The sequence below is a fragment of the Condylura cristata genome, unplaced genomic scaffold (assembly GCF_000260355.1).
Source record: "Condylura cristata isolate star-nosed mole 26May11 unplaced genomic scaffold, ConCri1.0 scaffold00052, whole genome shotgun sequence".
NCBI classification, from domain to species: Eukaryota; Metazoa; Chordata; class Mammalia; order Eulipotyphla; family Talpidae; genus Condylura; species Condylura cristata.
The window spans coordinates 1,264,724-1,270,723 of NW_004567153.1; the positions used below are offsets into that span (position 1 = coordinate 1,264,724).

General features: G+C 43.6%; 1 long non-coding RNA gene across 1 annotated transcript in view; it reads left to right on the forward strand.

The window, feature by feature from the left end:
- LOC105854543 overlaps window positions 1-5,634 on the forward strand; it is a 95,855-nt gene extending 90,221 nt beyond the window's left edge. The window contains exons 2-3 of the long non-coding RNA XR_001146193.1: window positions 5,307-5,397; window positions 5,499-5,634. This is a non-coding gene — a long non-coding RNA (uncharacterized LOC105854543). The remainder of the gene's footprint in view (window positions 1-5,306; window positions 5,398-5,498) is intronic.
- The last annotated feature ends 366 nt before the right edge of the window (window positions 5,635-6,000 follow it).

Here is a 6,000-nt window from a genome sequence, read left to right on the forward strand (position 1 = left end):
GAGATAGAAAGCGGATTGATTTGATAACAGATTCTGAGTTTTTTTCTTCTAAGATTTATTTTATTTATTTATGCATACCAGAACTGGGGTGTGGGCCATGGGTGCAGGGGTGTGGGCAGCAAGGCAGGCAGAATGACTGAAACACACTTCTGAGGGAGCAGCGGGGAGACAGGAGAGGTCCGCTGCACCCTGTGGGTCACTCCCTGGTCACTCCCTGTCTGGGATCAAATTCGTGCTGCAGGGGCTTGATGACCTGTGCCACCAGGGAGGCCCAGATTATGGGTTCTTGAGCTCTCTAAGAGACTTTCCTCCTGCAGACCCCGAGTAAGGTTTTCTCAAAGCATAAGCAGTTAGGCTTGAGGGAGTCAGCATCAGGGGCTGCTCCCTGAGAAGAAGTTCTATTTGAGCAGTTTGAACCCAGCATCACTGAGGGGCTTGGGGGCCTTTGTCATTTCCCTGGCAGCATGAAATCTCTTAAACTTGTGATTTCCTCTTGCCTGTGACCTTTTGTTGTGTCACAGTAGATTCTGTATCATTAGCCTAAAAGGCTTATTAGTGGTGAAAACTTTGTTTTCCCTAAAGTGCAGGAGTGGTTCCTTCTTAGAGAAAGGGGCAGTCGTTTAGCTGAGTATGGGTGACCTGGCCTTTATACATTACGATGATTTGACTGGCCTCAACCTGAGTGAATGTTCAGTGTCACAGAGCTGCCCAATATTCAGTGGACCCTGTCTCCTGCCTAACACGGATTTACTGAGGAACCATGAGATCTGAGAACAGGTGGAAGCAGACAGAGCTGCCTCTGCTGGGAAGACATGGGGGCTGTGGCCGGAGGGGCAGGTAGACCCTGCAGTCGAAGCTCTTGTAACCCTACCCCCCTCCATGAGAGTTCAGGCAAGACCCATCCTTGCCCTGGGTCTCTCTGCCCTGACCCCTGACACAGCGGCCCTGCAGCCCGGCAGTACTCAAGCAGCTCAGACGTGTCTTTTTCAGCTTTTCATGCTCAGTGTGGAGCATGGTGCTTGGCACCAGGGAGACACTCAGTGGTTCCCAACCTTTCCCTGTAGGTCCTGGCAGAAGCTGGCTTGATTCCATGCCAGAGATGCCCTGTGCTCTAAGCTTTCCCTGTATTACCCAGCTCTGGTGATGCAGGTAAAGCAATAACATGACTGATTGCATTTTGCGAGAGATGCAATTTATTTTCAGCACTAAAGATTTGAGAGGAGGACACTAAGACATCACGAGCGGGATTTAGGGCCGAGCACCAGGGAGACAGGAGTGGCTGAGGGAACGGAGCCACGGCAGGCAGGAGGCTGAGGCTAGACATACACTTGGTGCATCTTCCAGTTTGACCTGTTGCCCTTGGCCAGCAAACAGCCTGGGATCAGCTATTGGAGAGCTGACTTTGCTACAGCCATCCTTGCGTTGTTATTTAAAAAATTTAGCTATAATTTTTAGGGTTACATTTTTGATGATATTTTATCATCATCATCACCATTGCCTCTGTTCACTGCTGGGGATCACAGAGCTTTCCTAGGCTCTTTGATAAGTGATACTGAGCCTCTCTCTATTTTCTGCTCTTTGAGAGATGCTGTTATACCTATTTGGAGGAGCTTCTAGGTTATTCTCAAGCACTCTTGAATGAGGGCCTGTATCTGGTGGCTTGGCTTTTCCAGCACTGAGTTCCGAGAGGATGGTTTGGGGTGGCATTTGTTTGTCTGAGTCCCAAAGACTTGGGCCTTGTTGTTCTTTATTGTCATTGTGGCCTCAAAGGCTTTTCATCAAAGACTGGAAATAATGCCAGCTAATTAGCTATTGATGATGCAACAAGGTGACTCTCTCTTAGTACCTTAAACCTTTCACCTGAAACACAAACATGCCACACTCGAGCTTTAATTGTCAAGGAAGATGAAAAGTCTACCAAACCATTTGCTGGGTAAAGGCCTCCTTGTTGACATAAGCAACAGGAACTCGCAGGCTTGTGCAATGTGGGCTTGTAGCTGCAGATCCAGCCTCCCAAGCACGCTGTCGTGTTGAAAGTGGGTGAGTGATGTGTGTGATCTCTAGCAGGCTCCCAACAGGGCCTTGCATCTCGGCCGGCCTGCCTTGCCTCTCTGTTCTGTTCATGGAAAGTACCTACTAAATCTGACCACAGAGGATTCCTGTCTTGAGTCAGAACTTCAAGAGAACAATGAGATGGGATTCAAATGCATGTTTGGTTTCCTCCATATTTCTATTTGTTTGTGGTATATATTATAAAGGGCTTCTCGTTCACTCAGTCAACAGCATTTGTTTAGCACCAAACAGGTGCCAGATCAGTGGCTACAAATATGTGAAGCCTGACGAGAAGAGGCTGGTGGTTCAGCATTGAAAGGAATAGGAGATAATTCAAAATGGCATTCAAAGTAGCATTAGAAGGTGACACTTGGCGTGGCACTTCACTGAATGGGGTTGGTGGAGGTTCAGGGGGGTTCAGACCAGAGCCTTCAAGGCAGAAGAGCTGGTGTGCAGGTGTTAATGAATATTCCCATATACATAACTTGGTTTAATATCTGAGTGTTCCACCTATCAAAATTACTAGGTTAAAATTAGTCCAAGCCACATTCATCTGTACCAGGCAGCAGTAAATCTGCCTTTTCCTACTTGCAATGTGGCTATCACAAGGCTGTCTGTCCAGTCTTTAAAATTCTTTTTTTCCCCTTATCACTTCTCTGGCTGATGAGATAATCATGGTTGATTCACCTAGTTCAACAGTAGCTGTTTTCTGGCTTGGTCCATAGAATCTTGTTAAATATCTGTTTGCACAATATGCATCAGTTGATTTGAAGTCCTGTAGTAGGCAGGTAGAGTAATTTAGACAGAAGCTGAACAGGATTCACCTCGAAGAGTCAGAGGAAGGATTTGATAAATAAACTGGTAGTTAAAGAAAATTATAGGGATTAGTTTAAAATTTTTAAAGAGAACCAATTGTTTTAAAGCTTCTTGAAGTTTGACAGGTAACCATTTACATTAAAAAGAATAAGAATTTTATTTCATACATTTCCCCTAAAGAGTCCAATGTTAAATATCAAAGTGTAGCTCTATTATTTGAACTTCTTACTCTTGGAATTTTTTTTTATTCACTTTTTTTTAAAGATTTTTTTATTTATTCATACTGAACTGGAGTACAGGCCAGAGATGCGGAGGGTGAGAGGATTCACCAGAGACAGAGCGGGGAGCAGAACAGGCTGATCGATGAAGTACACTGCTGAGGGGAGCAGCGGGCGGGTCAGGAGAGGTCTGCCACGCCATGTGGTCATCTCCGGGGCATGCGGGGATCGAACTCATGTGGAAGTGGCCTCAGTTTCTCAGTGCAGTGCTTTAACCCGCTGCGCCACCAGGGAGGGCCCACTCTTGGAATTTTTAAAACAATTTTATAGCTAATTTTTTTTTTTTTTTTACCACGTCATGTCAAATAGTGCAAGTTAGGGTCATTTAAACATTTTTATTAAGTGATTGCAATCAGTAAACTGGTTCAAGTAAAGGTCTTGAATTGGTTGATATAATAGAATTGTTCTAAGATTTTCTAAGGACATGAGGTTTGTTGAGAATCTGTGAAGGATAGAGAGTTCCCAGAGAAAGAGATGCATACAAAGAGCTTGACATGCTCCTTGAAAGAATTTCTGATCTATGGAAAATCCCATTTCAGCTTTTCTGAATTGAAATTTTGCTCACTGATGCTTGAGCAAGGTCTCACCTAGTGCGGAAGTTTACATGTTCACTGCACGTAATGGGACTTCTCAGCCAACAAAATTAGGAGCAAGGGAGCCTGCTCACAGAAAACCTCAACAAAGTAGTTTCATCAGCTCTTTTAAAAAATTGAAAATAAGTTCAATTAGTAACTGCAAGAGAACTTTTAACACATCAGCTATTTTGTCATCAACCTATGTCCAGTATATGCACATGGACATATAGATATAGATATGTCTCTTATATGTACTTATGTCATATATCACTATGTATAATTTCATACTATTCCGTAATATATATTGCTGTGTAATATATGTGAAAATATATGATACAAATACATATCCATAAAGTAGATTTCATGTTTCCTCTGGGGTCTCATAAAAATTATGGCTTGCAAATCATACATCTCATCAAACATCTACGGGGCACTTCTGTCTGTAGTGACCCTCTTTGATATGTTGTAAAACTTGTCAAGAACAGCTTGAATATGGAGGAGGAACTCTCCAGAATGTTCTTTCCCCCCTCAAAGGGCTGCTGTCCTTGGAAGTCCTTGTGTTTTCCTGCCGAGCTTTGCCTGTGGGCTTTCCCCCTCCTCTTCCTAAGGAGAAGTTCAAGTATGTGAGGGTCAGAGACAGTATCAAAATGTGGCCAAAGACTTACCTGGAGGGAGCGCTTATTTTACGGGAGATTGTTCAGGTTTGCACTCAGACCCATTCTGTGGTGCAATGTCTTCCCTTGGAAAGCAGTGAAGACTGGGCTGGGGCCGGGACGCAGAAGAGCAGTGGAAGCAGGGGTGTCTCTCCCTCCTTCCCTTAGTGTGTGGGTGAATTACTAGGAATTGAGTAAATAGCACCCAGGACACTGGAGCAAGAGAATCTTGCAGTGGCAGGAAGGCAAGGCCCCTGTCATATAAGGTGACATCCGTGGGTCCCAGGAATTAGAAAGCGCGCATATTTGGGTGAACCATTAACAGCAGACACTGAGAGATCCACCTGGAAACTCTCTTCCACAAACACCACATGATGTCACTTGTATGTGGCATATAGCAAAAACAAACACACAGATAAACTAAGTTAAAGTTAAACTTCTAGGGGAAAAATAAGCAGCTTCCCTCACTTTTCTGGTGGCGCTTTCTTGTCTTATATTTGGGAAAGGGAACTTAAAAGCTCAGGAATCTGTCAACGCAAAGACAGATCTTTTGTGCCAGGTGTCTCACAGCAGAGAGAACTGAGTGGGCTGTTTCCTCAGAATCTCCAATATCAGTCTCTTTAGGACTCTTCCTGGGTTGGTCAGTTTCAGTTCCCAAAGACAAGCTTCTTTGTCTCTTACCATTGTACTAGAAGCCCACAAGAGAAGCAGCCACTGGAAGTGATATTCAGGCTGCAGGTGTGTCCTTAGGACTCTGCTTTCCAATATGGCAGACGTGTCCAACTCAAGTCCCTGTTTCCCCTCTGAGGAATAAACCTGCAGTCTTGGGTCTGTGTGGAGAAGGGGCGGTCAGTTGTGACAGGACCAGGAGAGCTGCTAGACATTGGTCTGCTTATCTGTTATTTACCTTCATCCTTTTATCCCCATTTTAGATGTCCTGGATGCTGATGATTCCTGAATCTTCTGCAACATTAGTTGAGTTGGTTCCGAAGTTAACTCATTGCCAGATTCTGGAACTCTCAGGTAATTTATTATTTGTGCTTCTGATTTCTAGTGTGCAAAATTTTATAACTGTTATTTCCCTGTTCTTGACAGTTTATTTCTTAAATAATTCCTTTACCTAGTTTTGCATGGAGTGAATAAAATGAGATTTATGTGTTGAACCTGCCATCTTCAGCTGGAATTTAACCCTTGACTTCGTAAGTGTGGATGCTAAACATCCCTGCAGCTGGAAGATGTGTGGACCTGTCTGCAACTCTCTCTCAGCTCATGAAGGTATTGTGGCAGTTCTTGAAATGGCGTGTATTAAGGTGTATGATTTGCCATATGGACACACACCTCACCATGATGAAACTGCAAACATTTCCATCCCTCCTTCCCCATACTTATATGGATCATCTTCCTTTCACTCCGTATTCAAGTATATTTTCTAAAATATTATTAAAATGGAATCAAGCAGAAAAAGAAAACAGAGAGAAAGTCTCTAAGAATAGTTTCATCATCTCCCCTGAAAATAGAAACATCCTTGGGGTAGATAAGGATTTATTTCCTCAATTAGCATAAGGAAATCTTGCTATCCCAGTTCAAAATGTGCCAGTTGTTATGGTGTAATTATTAAAAATATCC